Source organism: Dendropsophus ebraccatus, chromosome 1, assembly GCF_027789765.1.
Source record: "Dendropsophus ebraccatus isolate aDenEbr1 chromosome 1, aDenEbr1.pat, whole genome shotgun sequence".
NCBI lineage: Eukaryota > Metazoa > Chordata > Amphibia > Anura > Hylidae > Dendropsophus > Dendropsophus ebraccatus.
This window is the reverse complement of record NC_091454.1, coordinates 114,147,549-114,169,625: the sequence shown is the minus strand read 5'-3', so window position 1 is coordinate 114,169,625 and position 22,077 is coordinate 114,147,549. Positions and strand designations below refer to the sequence as shown.

General features: G+C 45.0%; 1 long non-coding RNA gene across 1 annotated transcript; it reads right to left on the bottom strand.

Annotated features, from left to right (window-relative positions):
- Positions 1-266: 266 nt before the first annotated feature.
- Positions 267-15,166, bottom strand: LOC138776279 (uncharacterized). The gene is made up of 3 exons (XR_011360717.1): positions 14,969-15,166; positions 14,790-14,882; positions 267-511 (listed from the first exon to the last, which is right to left on the bottom strand). It is a non-coding gene; the product is annotated as an uncharacterized lncRNA (long non-coding RNA).
- Between the last annotated feature and the right edge of the window lie 6,911 nt (positions 15,167-22,077).

Genomic DNA, 22,077 nt, shown 5'->3' with positions numbered 1-22,077 from the left:
TCCAATATCTCCACCCACCAGGAGTCAAATATCAAGTGTCCGGGTTTGGACAGTTCATTCATCACTATTTGAGAAGTTTATAGAAAAACAAATGACAAAACAATACATTTAAAGCATACTGAAAAAAGCAACTTTTCAAGCATGTTTAAAAAACAAAGGAGAATCCAAAAACACCATACAATAAAATGCTAAAATCAGTATATTGTATATCTATGTACAAAAATAGCACTACACTTGTGTAATGACATTTTGTTAATAACCTCTATCTGTGCTTAACTGATATTTTACGTCACACTAGGCTGAAAAATTTCATTATATTCACCTTTGTTGCCTGTTTGTACTGACAGGACAGATTTCATTTTCTTTTGAAAGACACTGTGTTGCAGTATCATAAAATGCACTGCATCAAAATCCTACTCTTTATTGCAGTTTGAGTCATGTTACTGCATCTTCCCTCAGGTTCTGCATAGTAAACCTAACTTTAATATGATCAGACAGGATGAAAACAGATCTGTGAAAACATGCATGCATCTTATTAGACAGCGGTAATAACAAAATTAATTGTCCAAAAAGCAATTTAAATTTCTCCCTTGCTTAAATTGTCATTTTGCTGAAACCACAAGCATCACTTTTTAGCATAACCTGTACATTTTTTATTACATCGGTATCAAATAAATGGATAATAGAGGAAAGGTAAAAGCTATTGCTGTAGAAAACAATCACCCTTCTATTGATATAGATTAGCTTGCTTCTACTTTGATACCAGGTGTTAACTAAGAACAAAGTAACAAAATTGAAGTTGACAAAGTACAGAAATGTTTAGTTCATAGCAGTGGAAAGTTATTTCAGTAAAAAATTTGTGACAGTTTATTATATTTTCTAAATATTAAAGGGGGTTTTCATAGCAAAACAGTTTGATAAGCTAATCTCAGGATAGGTCATCTATCACTGATTGACGGAGTACAAAGCCCCTGCCTCCCCCCGCCGATCAGTAGTTAGCGCCCGCACAACATAATAATCGGAACTGAAAGCAGTTGGCTCTGTTCACTGTGTAGAGGTGGTGACATGCAACTGCAGCTGCAGTAACCAGGTCCTGCCACTACAAAGTATCAGAACTCCCCGCAGCACACAATGAAGCAAGCGCTCGCTTCATTGTGTGAACTGACAGGGTTTCCTACAGCCGCAATTCAGTGAATTGCGGCCGCAGAAAACTGACATGTCAGTTCTTTGCGGTCCGGCATGGGATCCCGGCTGGAACGTATACAATGTGAATATGCTCCGGCCGAGATCCCATAGAACAAGAGGCAATGTTCCATACTGCATTAAGTACGACCGTTGTTGCCATTGGCAAGGAGACAATAGTTTCTGGCAGTATAGTACTGTGCCTCACAGCTGTGAACTGTGCCAAAACTGCACATAGTTTTCTACAATGTGCCATTCTTTTGCAGCAAATATGTGTTTCACCTGGTAAAACCGTAAACTCAATTTGTATTAAACAGCACACTTTATTGTACAAAAATGATTATTTTTTCAATTTTCACAGTAAAAGTCACCCTGCAGTAAACTATTCATATTATATTGGTCCTGTATTAACCAGAACATGTTGAGAGAAAGTACTAGATAGTTCCTTACACACAAAGACATAAATGGCATCTCCTGCCCCCCCTCCCCCCGAAAAAAAAATAACATGCCAACATCAAGGTTAACTCTACCCCCTAAAGCTATATATGCCTGCTTCTACATTTCTTATTCTTCATCTCAAGCTACTAAATAAATGTGTATAAATGTAATGTTTTGCATTAGGGCGAAAGCGACAAGATATATGATTATGTGCTAATTAGTAAAAACAGCCACTGAAATGGATCTAGAGATATTGGTGGACAGTGAACTCCACTCTAACAATCACTACCAGACAGCAGCTGCCAAGGCAAATAAAATCATGGAATACATTAAAAGAGGCATAGATGCCTACAAAGGAAACCTTTATACAAATAACTAGACCACAGATAGAATATTGTGTACAATCATGTAGCAAGTAGAAAAACAAGGGCACCCCCCTTTATGTTTTTCATGGACTTCTTTATTTTTGTAAAACTATTACATTACATGTGCGGACATCAACAGACAGATGGCAGCAGGGTGCACAGTTACACTCTTTTCATGCTCACATTGCCAAAGGTGGTCTGCAGAAGCCCAATGTAAGTGCTTAACCTCTTTCACCATGCACACTGCTAGCTTCTGTCTGTTAATGTCTGCTCTTTTTATGTGATACAGTTTCATGGAAATAAAGTCGTCCATGAAAAGCATACACGGGTGAGTGCCCCTGTTTTTCTACTTGCTTACATGATTGACTGCTATGTGAGAATGTGGCTTGAGTACCACCTGGCTTTCCTCCTGGGATTAATATTTGATTGCTGCCACATACACTGGTGTAGTGTCAACATGCTACTTCTTTTACAAGTTTGAATATTGTGTACAATATTGGGTTTCTGTAAAAGAGAAGGGCTGAAAAAGAGAGAAAGACAAACTTAAAGGGGTAGTGCGGCGGTAAGCAATTATTCACTAAATAACACACATTACAAAGTTATACAACTTTGTAATGTATGTTATGTTAGTGAATAGCCCCCTTCCCCGTGTTTCCCCCCACCCACGCTAGACCCGGAAGTGTAGTGCTCTATACTTACCTGATTCGTGTCAACCCGGCATCCATCTTATAACAATGATGTGATCTTCAGGCGGCCGGCCGAATCGCTCCGACCGTCCCTAGTGCCGTCCGCCCTCTGCCGCATCATCAGCTGCTCAGCCGCGGTTGGCTGAGCACAGTTATGCTCAGCCAATCGCGGCTGAGCAGCTGATGACGCGGCAGAGGGTGGCCGGAACTAGGGACGGTCGGAACGATTCGGTCGGCCGCCCGAAGATCACATCATTGTTACAAGATAGCGGACGGGGGTCGACACGAATCAGGTGAGTATAGAGCACTACACTTCCGGGGTGGGGGGGGATCACGGGGAAGGGGGCCATTCACATACATAACATACATTACAAAGTGGTATAACTTTGTTATGTGTGTTATTTAGTGAATAATTGCTTACCGCTGCACTACCCCTTTAAGTTACTTAGTTTAGAAAAAAAGAAGGCCATCAATCTAGTTACAGTACAGAAGTCTTTCTAGTGATCTTATACCTAGGCCTGTAACCACGAAAAGGGGACATCCTCTACATTTAGAGGAAAGAAGGTTTCACTGCCATCACAAATGGAAATTCATTACTGTAAGAGCAGTGAGACTATAATGTTTGTATGGTTGATTCACAAGAACGTAAGTGAAGGTAAGGTAAGTACAAAAGTGAAGGCTTAATGCTTTCCTTGAAAAATACAGTAATACGGGAATGGTTACTTGATTTCTGCAGGTGGGATATTCATCCAGAAATTTATTCTGATTGGAGTTGGAAATTAATTTCTCCCCTAGTATGGGGAGTGCTAGTGCTAGCTTTAATATCATACTGGCACTAAAAAGAAGAAACTAAAATACAATATGTACAGAAGCCCATATTTCTTATTACTTAATTTTAATTCATTTTCTTTTCTTTTTTTTTTTATTACAATAAATGCATTTAGATGTCAATAAATCATTATATAATATAATACTTTATACTGTATTTTTTTAGATCAGTAGCAGGGTTTTATTTTATTAGTGTAACTGTGTTAGATTCAGTTTATTTTCATAAAATGAACAAACAATATACATTCAGGGTACAAACCCCTTGGCGGGTCTGCAGCGAGTCTCCTTGCTACGTTTTTGCAGCGAGACTCGCTTCAGATCCCAGCCCTATACTTTCATTAGCAGAGAAACTCGCAGCAGGGATGTACATCCCTGCTGCGATTTTGTCTGCAGCTCTACCCATTAACCCCCTAGCCGCCGGACATTATACATTACCGGGTCCCCGTTCCTGCTTGCTTCGGGGCTCCCGGTGTCTTCACGGCCCGCCCAGCCAATCAGTGCGCTGCGGCAGGGCAGCGCACTGATTGGCCGGGCAGAACGTGCCGGGAGCCGCCGAAGCAAGCAGGAGCGGGGACCTGGTAATGTATATCCTGCCCGCGCCCCCTGCAGCCCCGATCGGCCCCAGGATCGCCCCCCGCACCCCCCGGCCGCATGATCGCACCCCCCGGCCGTACGATCGCCCCCCGCAGCCCCCGGCCGCACGATCGCCCCACGGCCGCACGATCGCCCCACGGCCGCACGATTGCCCCCCGCAGCCCCCGGCCGCACGATCGCCCCCCGCAGCCCCCGGCCGCATGATCGCCCCCCGCACCCCCCGGCCGCACGGGCTGCGTAGGGAGATCGTGCGGATGGGGGCTGCGGGGGGCGATCGTACGGCCGGGGGGGTGCGATCGTACGGCCGGGGGGTGCGGGAGGGCGATCATGCGTCCGGGGGCTGCGGGGGGCGATCGGGGCTGCAGGGGGGGTGCGGGGGGCGATCGTGCGACGATCGTACGGCCGGGGGGTGCGGGGGGCGATCATGCGGCCGGGGGCTGGGGGCAATCGGGGCTGCAGGGGGGGTGGGCAGGATATACATTACGAGGTCCCCGTTCCTGCTTGCTTTGGCGGCTCCGAAGCAAGCAGGAACGGGGACCCGGTAATGTATAATGTCCGGCGGCGAGGGGGTTAATGGGGCGGGCTGCAGACAAAATCGCAGCAGGGATGTACATCCCTGCTGCGAGTTTCTCTGCTAATGAAAGTATAGGGCTGGGATCTGCAGCGAGTCTCGCTGCAAAAACGCAGCAAGGAGACTCGCTGCAGACCCGCCAAGTGGGTTTGTAGCCTCAAGGTAAATATTTCAAAGTGGCATTCAATTAATTGCTGCCCTAAAGTTTGCAGGTCAGTAAATCCACAAATATGTTTTCTACTTTCTCAACTTTATATTAAAGGGGTATTCCCCCCAAGAGCAAAAAAAAATTAAATGCTCCCAAACCTAGCTGGTCTTACTCACCAAGCCCCCCCTGAGTATTTTGAGCCATCCCCCATCTTTCTAGCTGCTGCCGTTCCAGAGTTACAAGTTTTTCTAAAAGATGGTTTATCAAGACAGGAAACTATATTTCCTATCATGCAATGCTTATGTCTGATGATTGTGTAGCAGAGCTGAGTTGGTGATGGGGATATAGCAGAGCTGAGTTGGTGTTGGGGATGTAGCAGAGCTGAGTTGGTGTTGGGGATGTAGCAGAGCTGAGTTGGTGTTGGGGATGTAGCAGAGCTGAGTTGGTGTTGGGGATGTAGCAGAGCTGAGTTGGTGTTGGGGATGTAGCAGAGCTGAGTTGGTGTTGGGGATGTAGCAGAGCTGAGTTGGTGTTGGGGATGTAGCAGAGCTGAGTTGGTGTTGGGGATGTAGCAGAGCTGAGTTGGTGTTGAGGATGTAGCCTGCGGCAGCACCCGGGCCCCCCCACCCCGTCTCACCTGCGGCCATCACCACCCCAGCCTCACCCGTGGCAGCATGTTACTCCCCCTGCCCCCTGGTCTCACCGGCGGCAGTACCTGACCCCCCAACACGTCTCTCCTGTGGCCATCACCACCCCGTCTCCCCTGCGGCCATCACCACCCCGTCTCCCCTGTGGCCATCACCACCCCGGCCTCACCCGTGGCAGCATGTTACTCCCCCTGCCGCCCGGTCTCACCCGCGGCAGTACCCGACCCCCCACCTGTCTCCCCTGCGGCCATCACCACCCCGGCCTCACAGTGGCAGCATGTTACTCCCCCCGCCCCCCGGTCTCACTCGGGGGATGTTCCTCCCCCCCCCCCGTCTCACCTGCGGCAGTACCCGACCCCCCACCCGTCTCCCCTGCGGCCATCACCACCCCGGCCTCACCCATGGCAGCACGTTCCTCCCCCCCCTCTCACCCACAGTAGCACCATCCCAGTCTCCCTGCTCTTCCGAGTCCTCCCGCAGCTCAGTAGCATGATTCAGAAATAATGTATTATTTTTCATTATCAATTAGATTCAAAACACTTGCCTTTTTATGTTAATCCTTTAAAAACATGCAATAAAAATGAATATTGTGTATATAATAAAATGTTTGTTTAACCCCTTGCCACAAAATGACTTTACTGGAACGTCATGGGATGCAGGCAGTTCCCGGAACGTCATTCTCTCCCCCCTCTGTCCCTACCAGCAATCGGGCAGCGGGAAGAGGCTGTGTCGTGCGGAGGCTGGCTGCGGAGACAAGGGGTTAGTAGACCACAGTATTTTCTGTGAGAAGGGACAGACCCAGCTTTATTTATTTTTTTAGTTTAAAACATATCTAAATGTTTAGTAGCACGAGTTGGTACAGATGAAGCCATCCTTACCATGATCACGTTAATGCATCCCTGCAGTCACTGTAACGGTTCTCGTCAGAGATACCTTAACGCGATCAAGGAAATTCTAGGTTTTTACTTGTCATGTTCACATTCCACCACCAGGTGGCGCTTGGATCAATGTAAAAAATACAGTGTCTGAGAATGCTACAGGGCTTCTGAGGCTAGAGCAGTGAACAGTTTCTGAGTTGGCGGCAATTTCAAATCCTTTTCAGGACCGTAGAGTATGTGAAATGTACTCAGCCGCTACAACTCCTTCACTGAACGTGCAAATTGTGTGTAAGTCTTGCTAGTGAGAACCATGAACAATGACATTCATTAACTGCAATTGATTTGCAGTATGTGCGTAGGGAGGATGATGGGAGTAGTAGTTAGTTCTTATTTACTTTCTTCAGAGTTGCAGATCTCTGGAGGAAATAATTAAAAACTAACTACTACTCCCCCCAATCTCTCTATGCACAGACTGTAAATTAAGTACAGTTAATAAATTAAGTGAAGTTAATGAGGGGGCACAGAGCAGGTGAGGGGGTTACAGAGGAGGTGATGGGGGCACAGAGGAGGTGATGGGGCACAGAGGAGGTAAGGGGGAACAGAGGAGGTGATGGGGGCACAGAGGAGGTGATGGGGGCACAGAGGAGGTGATGGGGATGATGGGAGTGGATTAAACATTGGCGCTACAATCGGGGCCGGAGGGTCCTATTTCGACGTGAGAGGGATCTGGCCAGCTGCCAGAGAACCGGGACGCGGGGGGCTCCTGCCTCGGGCTGTGACAGGGGTGGAATGTGGACCGGGAGATGCGGCAGTGTCCAGGGCCACCAAGTAGAAGCAGTGGCGGTGGTTGGTGGACGCCGGGGCTGCCACATCTCCCGGTCCACATTCCACCCCTGTCACGACGCTGTAATAGTTTATATTTCATTAAAACAGAAAATTTTCATTCTAATCATGTTATTTTTCCTTTACAATAGCCAGGCTGAAATGGAAAAAATGCTGTTTTAAGTAAATATATTGTTAATAAATGTCCTGCAGCAGGAAATGTATTAACAATATATTTACTTAAAACAGCATGTTTAGTTTCAGCCTGGCGATTGTAAACGAAAAATAACATGATTAGAACGAAAATGTGCTTTGTTAATGAAATATAAACTGTTAGAGTGAGCGGTAGAGTCAGACCATACTGGGAGGTATTTCTCGGAATTAGGGCTTTGTCTGAGTGAAATCCCATTGTAATTCATTACACCTACTGGCTATGTCTTGAATTACAGTTAGATCATTTTTAACGAAGTTGCTGTACCAACATCCTAACGCATTAAAAGAAAAGTTTATCGCGTCAGGGATCAAGTCGAAAGGGGCTACATCTGTATATTCACAAGCCCAGTATACACTCTCCCCCCTACAATTGCCTTTCAATTTAAACTACAACCATAAAGATGGCCACACACACACTAGTGTTACCTTACACTGTAGGCATGTTGGCCTCCTGATTGTTGATGTCAGTGAGAAACGGATCTAGCATGTTTGCCCTGGCAAGTACAACATCTGAAAAGAGTTGGTATGTTCTGTCATTGTTTGCATGGGTTTTCTCTGGGTACTCTGTTTTTGAATTTGTAAGGAAACAGGCTGCCCTGACAATAGAGACAAAGAGACGTCAAAAGTTTTGATCAGCCAGTATCTGCGTGCTTAAACCCCTACTGATCTCTAGAAAGAACGGGGAGACGTGCTCTGTTTTCTGTCAGTCTCTCTCCTTGCTGCAGGAGAAAAGTTTAATAAGCTTTCTATAAAATCTGTTTCCTGCAAGAGAGAGACAGATGGGGAAAGAGGTGTTTAGCCAAACACTTCTTCCTACTTATTGTTGAGATTGGTGGTTAACTCAGCACTTAGGGTCCTATTAAACGGAGCGATTTTTAACGATTAACGAGATTGTTTATTGTTAACCTGAAATCGTTCACCATATTACACAGAACGACAATTGTTAGTTACTACAATCGTTATTGCAATTGTTACTACGATCGTTCATTCCTTCCGAACCCAGCAAAACAATGAACAATGTTCAATTACACTGAACGATTAGTGAACAAATGCGGAACTTGAGCAAACGAATGTGAAATTAGAGCGAACAATTAGCGAAAGATTAACAATAATTTTAGGTTCAGATCTAAAGCAACGGTCAACGACATACAAATGATTTTTCGATAGTTGCCTGCAATTACAAAGAACGATTATCGTTCAAATTCGAAAGATTTAGAGATAATCGACCCGTGTAATAGGGCCCTTAGACTCCGACAAAATTTTTTTCACTGGACTTCCTTAGCAGAGGACAAAACATGTGGGATGTTTCTCCTGTCATGTGATTTCTTCATATTGCTCTGTAATATGCCTTTTTCCTTTTGTCTAAGGCTAAACACATTTTAAACAGCAAATTTGGTGAAAGAATTCCACCATGGGTTTTACTATACATTGACTTAAATGGGTTCAAAGCACATCTGCCACTATAGTGCATTTGTGGAATTTCTGCTGATCCATTGAAGGGAATGGGAATCAAAATCCACTGTGGATTTCCTGCAGCAAATGCACTTTGAGAAATTCATGGCAGACTTGTTATATGTGATTATATTCTATGTGTGATCAGGGCCGCTTTAACTAGAGGGCACATGGTGCACGTGCACCGGGCCCACTGGTTAAAGGGGCCCACCCTGAGCAGGGCCGGCTTTTGCTCTGTGCGACCAGTGCCGTCGCACAGGGCTCCGGCCACCAGCCTGCCAGGGGGGCGCCGTCGGGATGGGTAAGTTACCCATCCATGGTGCCCCCTGCAGGCCCCCCTGCCGCGCTGAGCGCAGGCACGTCTGCAGGCACCTCTGCCAGGCCCCCAGCGGTGACATCACTTCCCTGGCGCACCGCTGAGGACCTGAGAGGTGAGGGAGGAGAGAGGCCGCCGCCGCGCTGCAGCATGAAGAAGAAGAAGCTGCAGACTGAAGATGCGGCCCGAGGAAGAAGCTGCTGGGAGCGAGGTGACAGGTGAGAATGTGTGTTTGTTTGTTTTTTTAACCCCTTCACATGGGAATGGCTGTCTGGGGTTCTATATGGGGATGCACAGGGGGACAATTCTATTTGGGGGAATGCATAAGGGGGCTACTCTATATGGGGGGGATACACAGGGGGGCTATTCTATATGGGGGGGATGCACAGGGGGGCTATTCTATATGGAGGATGCATGGGGGGGCTATTCTATATGGGAGAATGTATCGGGGTGACTATTCTATATGGAGGGGGATGTACAGGAGGGACTATTCTATATGGAGGGGGATGTACAGGGTGGCTATTCTATATGGGGGGGATGCACAGGGGGGAGCTATTTTATATGGGGCGATGCAGGGGGGAGCAATTCTATATGGAGGGGGATGTACAGGGGGACTATTCTATATGGAGGGGGGTGCACAGGGGGTATATATAACTAGGAAAGCGTACAGGGGATAAATATACTACTGGGGGGTGCACAGCGGGACAATATACTACTTGGAGGAGGACAGGGGATATATATATACACACTACTGTGGGGTGCACAGGGGGTATATATACTACTGGGGGATGCACAGGGGGGGTGTATATATAACTAGGGAGCACAGAGGGGGCTATATACTACTGTGGGCATCACCTAGTGGTCTATATACTACTGGGGGCAGTGCACAGGGGGGTCTATATACTACTGGGGACAGCACCTAGTTGGTCTATAGTACTGGGGGAAGCACACAGGGGTCTATATACTATTGGGGGCAGCACACAGGTGGTCTATACTACTGGGGGCAGCACATGGGTCTATACTAACATTGGGGCTGCACAGAGGTGCCTATATTATATAGGGACCTTACTACTATATTGAAGCACAGAGGGGTGTAACTACTGTATAGGGGTACAGAGGGGGGTAACTACTGTATAGGGGCACAGAGAGGTGTAACTACTGTATAGGGGCACAGAGAGGTGTAACTACTGTATAGGGGCACAGAGAGGTGTAACTACTGTATAGGGGCACAGAGAGGTGTAACTACTGTATAGGGGCACAGAGAGGTGTAACTACTGTATAGGGGCACAGAGAGGTGTAACTACTGTATAGGGGTACAGGGGACCCTAAAATGTTTCTCTGGCAGATTCTGAAGAGAAGATTCCCAGCCGGGGGAAGACTTAAAGGTGGCCCACGCTAGATGGAGTGAAAGAAAAGGTGAAAGACTCTGATCGAGAAGATGCCGCATGTGAGTAAATGGATGTAACTGCACTCTGTTATAGGGTGTGTAGTGATAGTGGTCATGGTGTAGCGGTATTATGTAATGGTATCATTGGTGATATCTTTATAAGGTTATACGGTAACTACCATATGTATTTGGGCTCTTAATACAGTGTAGGGGCATTTTCAGGGGATTATACTGTGCGTGGAGCTCCGATTCTGATAACGCTGGGTGGGGGTGGGGGGCCCACTCTTGAGGGCTGTGCACTGGGCCCACCAATGTATTAAAACGGCCCTGTGTGTGATTTAAAATACTGTATTTAATTAAAAAAAAAAAAAAAAAAAACGAAAGTACAGTACACTCACACATACACAGCTCTACAGCACACAGATCATACACACATCTACTGCCGTGGCCCTGCTCTGCTTTATACTGGTGTTGAACCAGCCAGTGGGCTCTGGTGTTTTGGGGCATTTTGTTACAGTGGCCAGGAGTGGTAATACCCATCCCCGGACTTTGGTAAAACTAGTGTCAGGTGCAAGGTGCGATGACAGGGATGAAAGAGTCCCACTTAAAAAATGCTTAAATTTACTTGAAAATATCTTCAGTGCAGTACAAAAGAATATAACAGTGCTTTGTTACTTAGCACAATGAACAGTAGTAGACATCACAACAGTAGCTTAAGGTGAAATAAGATAGGAAACTCTGTAGGAGGAGATAGAGGCCGGAAATGAGAATTTGCCTAATTAGTCTTGTACTCTGCCAGGATGTGTGTAAAGTGTGAAACTCTTCATACTCAAGTTTACATAACGGTTGTGTATCTGCCCGTCTTCTGCCTTTCAGTTTTGGTGATCTCCCTAATAGGTAGTACGAGTCTCTGTCTCTGGGTGAAGCTAACTATTAATTTATTGCATTCTAGATCATCGCACAGTAAGTGGTGTCAGCGGGGGGGAAAAAACAGCCAAAGTGCAAAATTGACAATTTTTGATCACATTAAAAAAGTTGCATATATGCAAGAACACTACCAATAGAAAGCACAGATCATGGTGCGAAAAATTACACTTTACATAGCTCTATAGACCAAAAAATAAATGCATTATAAGGATGGTAATAGAGCAATTTTAAACGTGTTTATTTTTTTTTACCCCATGGCGACCCTGGGCGTATCTGTATGTCCTAGGACGCCTAAAGATGTTCAGAGTGGTGCCGCGGTTATTAGTATTAAGTAATCGGATGCAGCTGTCAAAGTTGACAGCTGCATCCGATTACTTACTGGAGCCCATCCCTGGTGTCTAGTGGGGTGGATCACTCCCGGAACGATGTCCCGGAGGAGCGATCCACACAACCGGCTTGGGCCGGGGTCTGCAACGTAATGGCGCTGATCCCGGCTTGGCACTCGATTGCTTCCGGCTGCAGCAGTGCCTATCTCATTGATCTATGCTGTACAACTTTACAGCATAGATCTCAATGAGAGATCAGTGTACTTATACTAGAAGTCCCCCAGGGGGGCTTCTAGTATAAGTGTAAAAGATAAAAAAAAATGCCATTATTATAAAAAAAAACCCTCCCCTAATAAAAGGTCAAATCACCCCCCTTTTCCCATGTTATAAATAAAAATAAAAAAATAAATAAATAAACATGTTTGGTATCGCCATGTGCGTAATCACCCAAACTATTAATTTATCATATTCCTGATTTCGCACGGTAAACGGTGTAAGGACAAAAAAATCCCAAAGTGCAAAATTGTGCATTTTTGGTCGCATCAAATCCAGAAAAATTGTAATTAAAAGCGATCAAAAAGTCGCATATGCTCAATCAAGGTACTGATAGAAAGAACACATCATGGCACAAAAAATGACACCTCACAAAGCCCCATAGACCAAAGATAAAAGCGCTATAAGCCTGGGAATGGAGCGATTTTAAGTAACATATATATTTTAACAATGGTTTGAATTTATTACAAGCCATCACATAATATAAAAGTTATACATATCATTGTAAAAAATAAGGGCTCATGTGGGTCTCTAGGTGAAAAAGTGTAAATGATATGGCCTTTTAAGCACAATGAGAAAAAAAACAAAAACACAAAAATTGTAATTGGCCCGGTCCTTTAAAGGTTGAAGGTTTTAATTTTACAAAGTTATATAAAGCTTACTATCATTGTAATCGTACTGACTTGGGTAACATAGAAAACATGTCAGTTTTACAGTTTACCCATAAAGTGAACAGCATAAACACGAAACCCCCTGAAATGAAAACTTAATTAATTGCTTTTTCTTTTTTTTTCTTTTTCAATTTAACTCTGCAAATAATTTTTTTAACTGGTTTCACTGCATATTTTATGGGAAATTAAGTCATTGCAAAGTACAATTAGTGTCACAAAAATTAACGGGGGTAAGTAGGTGAAAAAATGCAAGCGTTATTGCCTTTTAAACATGAAGACGAATAAGCAAAAGTGCAAAAGCAAAAATAGGCTCCATCCTTGCAAAATCAGCAGTGTATCAAATACTTAGCTCCCCCACTGTATATAATAGATCACCCAGTTAAAGCTAGTGTTTGTCTATTTGCAGTGGTAAATCATATATTAATTACTAACCCTGTGTACTGAAAGAAGGGTGCTCAACATTGTAGATCACATTTTGGGTTTGACTTTTCTCCTTTGCATATAAATTAAAAGATAGCTGTACATTAAATAGCAGCCCCACCAGCTTTTAATCAGCATGTTGGCTGTACTTTTTTGCTGTATCAGTATTTTATTACAGGTTCATTTGTAGCTTTGGCTTTTTTTTTCCAGAAATGGAGTGTCTTCACTTTAAGGCTTACTGCTCAATTTTCAGAGAAAAAAGTAATACACTAATAACGTGTTAGTAATACCAGCAATAAAATTTTGTGTAGGAGAGTTAAGGTAATGATTTTGCAGAGTCAGCTAAAGGCTTTCGCTTGGAATAAACTGTTATGAGGCTGGTATCTATGCATTTGGCTTGCATGAAAGAGAACTTCATTAGTAATATGGCACGATTGAAGCAGGACAAGTTGGACCTGTAATAGAATTTCTGCTGTACCATTTAGCATATTTCCTTCTGCCTTTTTAACATCTGAAATAACATCAAAGAAGCAACTCTTCCATCATTTGTCTAATAACTAGAGAGATCAAGTCACTTCAGTTGTGGATTAGAGACTTCTGTCTGACACTTGTCAACTTTGGGAATGACAGATACTTGTTTCTACTTTTGCATACTCCACCTTTAGGCTGGCTTGACACTACGCATATTTCAGTCAGTATTGTGGTCCTCATATTGCAACCAAAACCAGGAGTGGATTGAAAACACAGAAAGGCTCTGTTTACACAATGGTGAAATTAAGTGGATGGCCGCCATTTAATGGCAAATATTTGCTGTTATTTTAAAACAACGGCTGTTATATTGAAATAATGGCAGTTTTTTACTGTTATATGGCGGCCATCCACTCAATTTCAACATTGTGTGAACAGATCCTTTCTGTGTTTTTAATCCACTCCTGGTTTTGGTTGCAATATGAGGACCACAATACTGACTGAAATATACCTAGTGTGAAGCTGCTATCCATGGTGCTGAAAGTATTAGCATAAATATCTCCTGTTCATGATGCATCAGTGATGCCAATGATGATGATGATGATGTTGAGAATTCTCATAAACTGAGCAAGTCTATATTTAAAGGGCATTCATGGCCTTGATTTGCTTTTGGTGCTTAGAGTCACATACTAAAACATTTTTTTTTCTAATCTGTTTCTGTTTTCTGATTGTACTTTTTGTATAATATTATGGGGCTGCCATCTTGCCTGAGCTGTTTTTAACTGCATTTAGTGACATGCTTTATGTCAAGCTTTATGGACCTAGACAACAAAGTCATTCCACAAGAAATTTCTATTGTCCTATGCTGATGCTATTTATCTGCTGGTGGCACCTGTTGCTATAATTCTGCACAAATCACTTTACAGCATCCTACTTATTAACACATACAGAACAAGAGGTCTCAGCTTATTTTTAGCCCCAGTGGAGAGAATTAAAACTAGAATATTTTCGTGTTTTTTTTTTATAATATAGATAGTAAAATGAAAGATGTGATAAATCATCATCAGAATTTCTTAAAAAAATTGTTTACCCCCCACCATCCGCCCTTCCATCAGTGACATATACAGCTGATATCAGCTTTCTTATAGAGGCATACACATCTTAATAAAATACTCACATTGGCATTTCATTATACGATGGATCACTTCCACTAAGGGATTATACTAAGAAGAGAAACTGTTTGTATTTTTCTTTCATCTTTCTGCATCTCCTGTTTGACAAAAAAAAAAAAAAAAAAGCATTTGGCAGTGGATAGCCTCTATCACAAAGATGGATCTCTAATTCAGTGGCCTGTACCTGAAAATCTTTGCCTCTGCTCTATATTTATATGACAAAACTGTCCATGTTGGACGATCCTCAATATGGGATCATCATATATGGAGGATGAAAACGCTGATAATGGAAAATGAGGTATGAAAGAGAGAATGTTGGGTCAAAGATGGGCACATGACATTCAGACGCCCACAACAAGTAAAGGACAATGGGAAAGATTTATCAAACATGGTGTAAAGTGACACTGGCTCAGTTGCCCCTAGCAACCAATCAGATCCCCTTTTAATTCCTCACAGACTCTTGGAAAATGAAAGGTGGAATCTGATTGGTTGCTAGGGGTAACTGAGCCTGTTTCACTTTACACCATGTTTAATAAATCTCCCCCTTTATTTTTAAACTCACCCAGACATACAATTAATCTCATGACAGTGACATCATGGAAGGCCTCACACCTTCGTTTCCCGTTCTAGATAAATTTGAACACTTGTATTAGAGTCTGCAATAAAATATGTTTTTATGCATGTAGCAGAGCTCTGTGGGTATGTATGTAACATAGTTGCATAGTGTGTTTATGCCGATGTTGCAAAGTTGTGTGTATTACCCCATCAATTACCCCAATGTGCTTTTTCATTGCGATCACTAATGTGCTTTATTCCAATCAATTCACCTTTTTATGGTGGGATTGGAGTGTGTAAATGCCACGCTGCTGGCCCGACATCACTGGAGATCAGCTGTCAGTATTTAGCAACCCGCTCCCTTACAGATTGTCTGTCAGCATAATGCTGACATATATCATACACTGCACTACTACTGTGTATTGTACCAGTAATCAGAAGATTAATAGTTAATATACACTAGTGTACAGGAATGTACACTAGTGTAAAGTGTGCAATTGTTAAATAAAACATAAAAAAAGTATACTTTTGCTATCATTATCTTAACGACCCAGACTGTATAACTATACCATTATTTTAACAGCTCTGAATGGCATACCTTTAAAATAAAATAAAAATGAGACATTTTTTCCTTTATCCATCCAAAAAGAGTTGATAAAATTAATCATTAAGCTTCATAATGCTGCGTTTACACAGAGCAATAATTCGCCCGATCGTACGATTAACGATTTCGATTTTTTTTTCTTTATAAAAATCAGCATTTAGACGGAACGATATATCGTACGGAAAATCGTTTTGCAATCATTTTGTGATCGCTTAAGCCTATCTCGCACATAGGTTAAATTTGTGAACGACTGTTTACAAAGAACGATATGCGAATTTTTTGCAACAGACGATTTGAGAACATGTTCAAAGATGTTGCTAAGGTATTAAAACATACGGCTCGATAAGAAGTTAAACACAAGTCAATGAGGAAAATTTATGAAAGGGTGTAAATATACACCTGGAGTAAACTGCCCACAGCAACCAATCACAGCTCCTCTTATATTTTAGCAGAGCTGAAAGCTGAGCTGTGATTGGTTGCTGTGGGCAGTTCACACCAGGTGTATACTCACACCCTTTCATAAATCTCCCCCAATGTGTTTTACACCTGAAGTGTTCTTTTTATTGATACCATATTGGAATATGTCTTTTTGATCACTTTTTATTCAAATTTTTATGTCTGAAAACGATCTAGCAGTAAGACTGTCTTTGCTGCTCGTAGCAACCAATCAGAGCTCAGCTTTTATTTTATCCTATATGAAATAAAAGCTGAGCTCTGATTTTGTTACCCATAGCAACCAGACAGTCTTAATGCTAGATTGTTTTCATACATAAATGTATACATATATACTGTTTGTCACTTCTGTGGGTCAGAGTTATGTAATATTGGCTGCCAGACATATATAGGGTATGTAACAGCCTGACAGTGCCTATAGATATGGCTGGGGGCTGCTCTGCAGGCTTCGGCATACACACTGACTAGCAGGAGCTGGTGCAGCCTTGCTCTTCTACCAGAAAGAAGTCCCAGCAGCATAGAAGTGGGTGGGGTCATCTGGGATATGGGAGAGCAGACAGTAAGCTCCTCAAATATAGACATTGTCTCCTGGTAGTAAGACCTCCCATATAGTTGCTGTCCCCTGGAAAAATGTCTAGAATGCCCTACTCTTTGTAAAGTTTAAGTTGCTAGGAGGACAAACTTTTAATAAATGAGAGTAACATAAAGGGGGAATTGAGGGATGTGTAGAGGCTCCTGGTGGCTGCAATCTATATGTCACAACTAAAGATGAGCAAATTTGCCGAAGTTCGAGTTTGTATGAATCTGAACTATCGGCTTCTGATTCCCGCTGTCTGCAGCCTCCATAAACAGGGTGGATACAGCCTTACGGACCGCCGGAAAACTGGGATACAGACATTGGCTGTATCCCAGTTTTCTAGGCGGTCCTTACGCTGTATCCACCCTGTTTACGGAGGCTGCAGACAGCAGGAATCAGAAGCAGATACCCGAACTTCGGCAAATTCGCTCATCTCTAGTCACAACCCTCAGCCCTGAATATCTAGCTATAAATCCTTCTACAGAGCCTGCGGTTATCAGAGAATTGTTCATATGCACTACAAATCCCAGCATGTCCTGAGGGTTGCGGGCTGTCAGTAAATGCTGGGAGTTGTAGTGTTTGCAGCTGTTGTAGTTGGAGGATCCTAGGTGCATTGTTTATTGGATATCAGAATGCATAGCTCAGTGTGTGGAAGTGACCTCAGAACAGCACTAATAGGGGATAGAAAAAAAAATAAAATTATATATTACTAGAATCCAGCAAACCAAGACAAACAATACCTATATAGAAGAAAGATATATTATAATGTGGTATCCCACCATGGGTGTTGCTAGTAGATACCCCCTTCGCAAAAGCCTGTACTTCAAGTGTAAGTGATTATGTAGTCCAAACTAAGTTTTGTCACTAGATGTCCCTAGTATGTATATTGTATACTTGTGTTGCACAGCTGTAGTATTCAAGGGGTTATTGTTATTTGTCATTTGTACACCAATGAAAGCTCTTTCCTCTTCTTTACTTATCTCTTTTCTCCTTTCTTCTCTTGCACTCTCTTCTCACCCACTCACAGCAGGTATTACATACCCTGTAGAAGGTAGTCACATGGGGAGGGGAAGTGTTTGTGAGTCTTAAGGCCCTATTTCACGGGACAATTATCGGTCGCATAATCGTTAACGATAAACAATCCAAACGACCGCTATTGCGAAAGACCTGAAATCGTTCACCCATTTACATGGAACAATAATCTTTACTTATGATCGTTCTTGCGGTCTTGTCGTCGCTATTGTGTTTGTAACTACTGCAAACGACCGAATGACATCTAATTCAATGCAAACGATTTGCGAACGAGCAACGATAAAAATAGGCCCAGGTCTTATTAAACGATCAACGATTTCTCGTTCGGCCGTTAATCATTAACTGCTATTCAAACGAACGATTATCGTTTAGATTCGAACGGCTTAACGATAATCTTAACGATAATCATACCGTGGAATAGGGCCCTTAGACACGTTGCTGAATAGAGAGGACGCAAGACAGACGTGTCCCTGCAGTAGCCACGTTGGGCCCTGGCTTATGCCAGGTCCCCTATAAGAGGAAAAGTTCAGTGTAGCCTAGCTGTTAAGCAAAACAGACGCACATGGGAAGCAAGGACACTCTCTTCTTGAAAGCAGCACTTCTAGACACTATGCAGTGCTAGACACTCTCAGAGAGGACAAGGCAGAGATCATCCCAGCCCAACCGAGAACAAATCTAAAGGTGCAGGACAGTATCCTGAAGAAAGTTGCTAGAAGCCTACGTACTCAATCTCGCAGCGCAGGTGTAACCAGGGAACCTTGGCCACTCTGCTTAACCCAGGTAACAATGTCTGGGGCTTGTGTCACCCTCTAGCACGGGTCGCCCAACACTGGAGGGCAATAGGTGGTGCAAAGACCAAAGAGTCAAAACATGGGCACAAGTATTCTGCTTATTCTAACTCTAAAGTTCCAGCAGAGCACAATATTAATTTGGGATGGGACTCTCTCGACATCCTCCTCTCTACTTCTCTAAACTTACTCTACTTCACAGCACGCAACCAAGCCAGCGCGGCTATTCTACCTGTGGTGTGCCTCCGCAGTGGAACGGTGGAGGTATGCTCACATGGCGTAAGAGACCGGCCGTTCCGTGACCTGGCCCGGTCAAGTAGCGGCTGGTCTCTGAAAGATCATCCTGGTCGGTACAACACTACCAGCCGGATGATCTTTCGGCCCTTGCGGCCGAAGCCACTCGCTCCATAGTGTGAACTGACTGAGCTTTCTGCGGCTATTCAATGAATAGTGGCCGCAAAAAACTAACATGTCAGTCGTTTGCGGAGTCGTTTACTATGTGTATACGCTCTGGCCGGGACCCCATAGACAGCAATACAACATATTTTTTCGTATTTACTACGGCTGTTGTTGCAATCGAAGAAATACAAATAAATATGTTGTGTGAACATAGCCTAGTTCTGTATGTGTAGCTGTGTGTGTTTGTGTAGCAGAGTGTAAAATGTGTGTGCTGATGAGCCATGTATGTGTGCATATATTGTACTGTCATAGAAGGTGGTAAAAAAAAAAAAAATTACAGTTCCCAAAATCATGAAAACGTGTCAGTTGTTTGGATTTGTCAGAATATTGGTGCTCAGACCCACAGAAGTCCCAGGCTCATAGTTTTTCTACTCACTGCAGGAAACAGCAGAAAGAGAAGATCGGTGGGGGCCAGCACCTAGAGCCTTACAGATCAAAACTGCTGAAATGTCTATATGACATGCAAAGTGAGAAAGTCCAACATCATCAAGGATAGGGCAAATCCTCAAATCTTTATTAGATGTCCAATACATCTGAGCTATGTTTTTGCCCCTTTCATGGCAAGTTGATAAAATCAAAACAGAAGAATGGAACTGTGTCCTTAAGGGATTAGTGTTGTGTGTCACGGCCGCGGCGGCGTCCCGTGTTCCGGGCCGCCGCCGCGACCTCCTCCTGCCCCATGCAGCCGCCGGGGTCCTTGTGCAGGGACCCGGCGCTGCTGCTAGTCCCCTGGGGGCGCCTCACCTCTCCTCCGCTCCTGTCTCCGTCTGTGCCGGCCGGCACGCGCGTCCCCGCCTCCTAGGGCGCGCGCCGGCTGTCTCAGATTTAAAGGGCCAGTCCGCCCCTAATTGGTTAGTTGCACCAATCACTCCCTATTTATTCCAGCCCTGCCCCACTACAGGTGTTGGAGCCTCTACATGCTTCCCATAGCGTTTGGCCCAGCCCCCTGTTGTTCCTGATTCCTATCCGCTACCTGGTCCCTAGTCCTTGTTCCTGGTTCCTGCTCCCCTGTCACTCCATTGCTCCTGTGTTCAGCCTGTCATCTGCGGTTACGTCTACAGACCTCTGCCAGCACCATCTCCTGCCTACTGCTCCTGCCACGCCTCACCTGCCGTCGCTAGCAACCAAGCCAGGGGTAGCGACCTGGGGGTCGCCTGCCGCAGCAAGTCCATCCCGCCTTGCGGCGGGCTCTGGTGAAAACCAGCGGCCCCTTAGACTCCGCTCCCTGGTGAGGTTAGTGCCATCGCTGGTGACGGTCCAGTGGATCCACTACTCCAGGTGTTACAGTAGGCTCCAACCATGGATCCCGGCGAGGTGCCTGATATCCGTGACATAGCCCGAGTGGTCGCCCAACAGGCGCAACAAATCCAGCAACAGTCGCAGCAGATCCAGCAACTCACTGCCGCCTTACAGCAGCATACTACAGCCCAGCGCTCATCACCTCCTGCTGCTTTTTCTACACTTCGACTGGCTCTCCCAAGTAAATACTCTGGTGACTCCAAGTTGTGCAGAGGATTCCTGACCCAATGCACCATGCATATCGAACTTCTAAGCAGTCAGTTTGCCACCGAGCGCTCTAAAGTGGCTTTCATCATCAGCCTATTGGAAGGTAGAGCTCTGGCCTGGGCCACACCACTGTGGGACCGTGATGATCCTGTGGCTGCTAATCTCCGAATTTTCCTGGCCGAGTTCCGCTCTGTCTTTGAGGAACCTGCCCGTGCGTCTTCGGCTGAGACTGCTCTCCTCAACCTATCCCAAGGAACTTCCTCTGTTGGTGACTACGCCATCCAGTTCCGCACCCTGGCGGCAGAATTAGACTGGAATGAGGCCGCTCTAATAGCCACCTTCAAGAAGGGCATGTCCAGTCGGGTGAGAGACATGCTTTCCGCCCGAGACCTACCTACCTCCCTGAACGAACTCATCCTACTGGCCACCAGGGTCGATACTCGTTTTTCTGAGAGAGAGGAGGAGGTCTGGCATGAACGGCGACTAGGCCTGTCCCGTCGCCATCACCAGCTGGCGCCGGTCTTCCAGAATCCTGACGTTCCGGAGTCCCAGTCGACTCCTGAGATTCCTATGCCGGTGGAACGGGCTCACCTGACGCCTGATGAAAGAATTCGTCGTCTGGAGCTGAATCTCTGCCTCTACTGCGGTGGTTCGGATCACTTTCGGCTGAGATGTCCCCAACGTCCTCAAGCGTCCGGGAAACTCCAGCACCTAGGTCCGGTGGGAGAGGTCTCCCTGAGTGTGAATGCCACCTCTCCAAAGTTGTCAGTGCCAGTTTCCATCCAGACACCCTCAGGACAAACCCTCCAGACTACTGCCTTTCTCGATTCTGGGTCAGCAGGCAATTTTATTGCAACTACATTGGTCCAGAGATGGCGGCTACCCGTGACCCCACTAGCCAGACCCCTGACTATCTCCTCGGTCACGGGCGAGATTCTTACCGATCATGTGCACTACCAGACCGCACCTCTAGTCCTCCAGGTGGGCACTTCACATCTGGAAAAGATCTCTTTCTACGTCCTGCCCCATTCTTCTTCCACCATCCTCCTGGGACTCCCTTGGCTGCAATTACATGCCCCTAAGCTGGACTGGAGAACCGGGAAGATTCTCAGTTGGGGTCAGGACTGTTCCAACCAGTGTCTGAGGTCACCTCAGCCCAAGTACTCTATGTTGTCACCCGAGCCCGCCAAGCCTTTGTCCGGCCTACCGGCGGAATACCAAGATTTGCCTGATGCCTCCATCTGCAGGCAAGAAAGAGGGGGAGGCCAAAGGGGGGGGGGGGGTACTGTCACGGCCGCGGCGGCGTCCCTTGTTCCGGG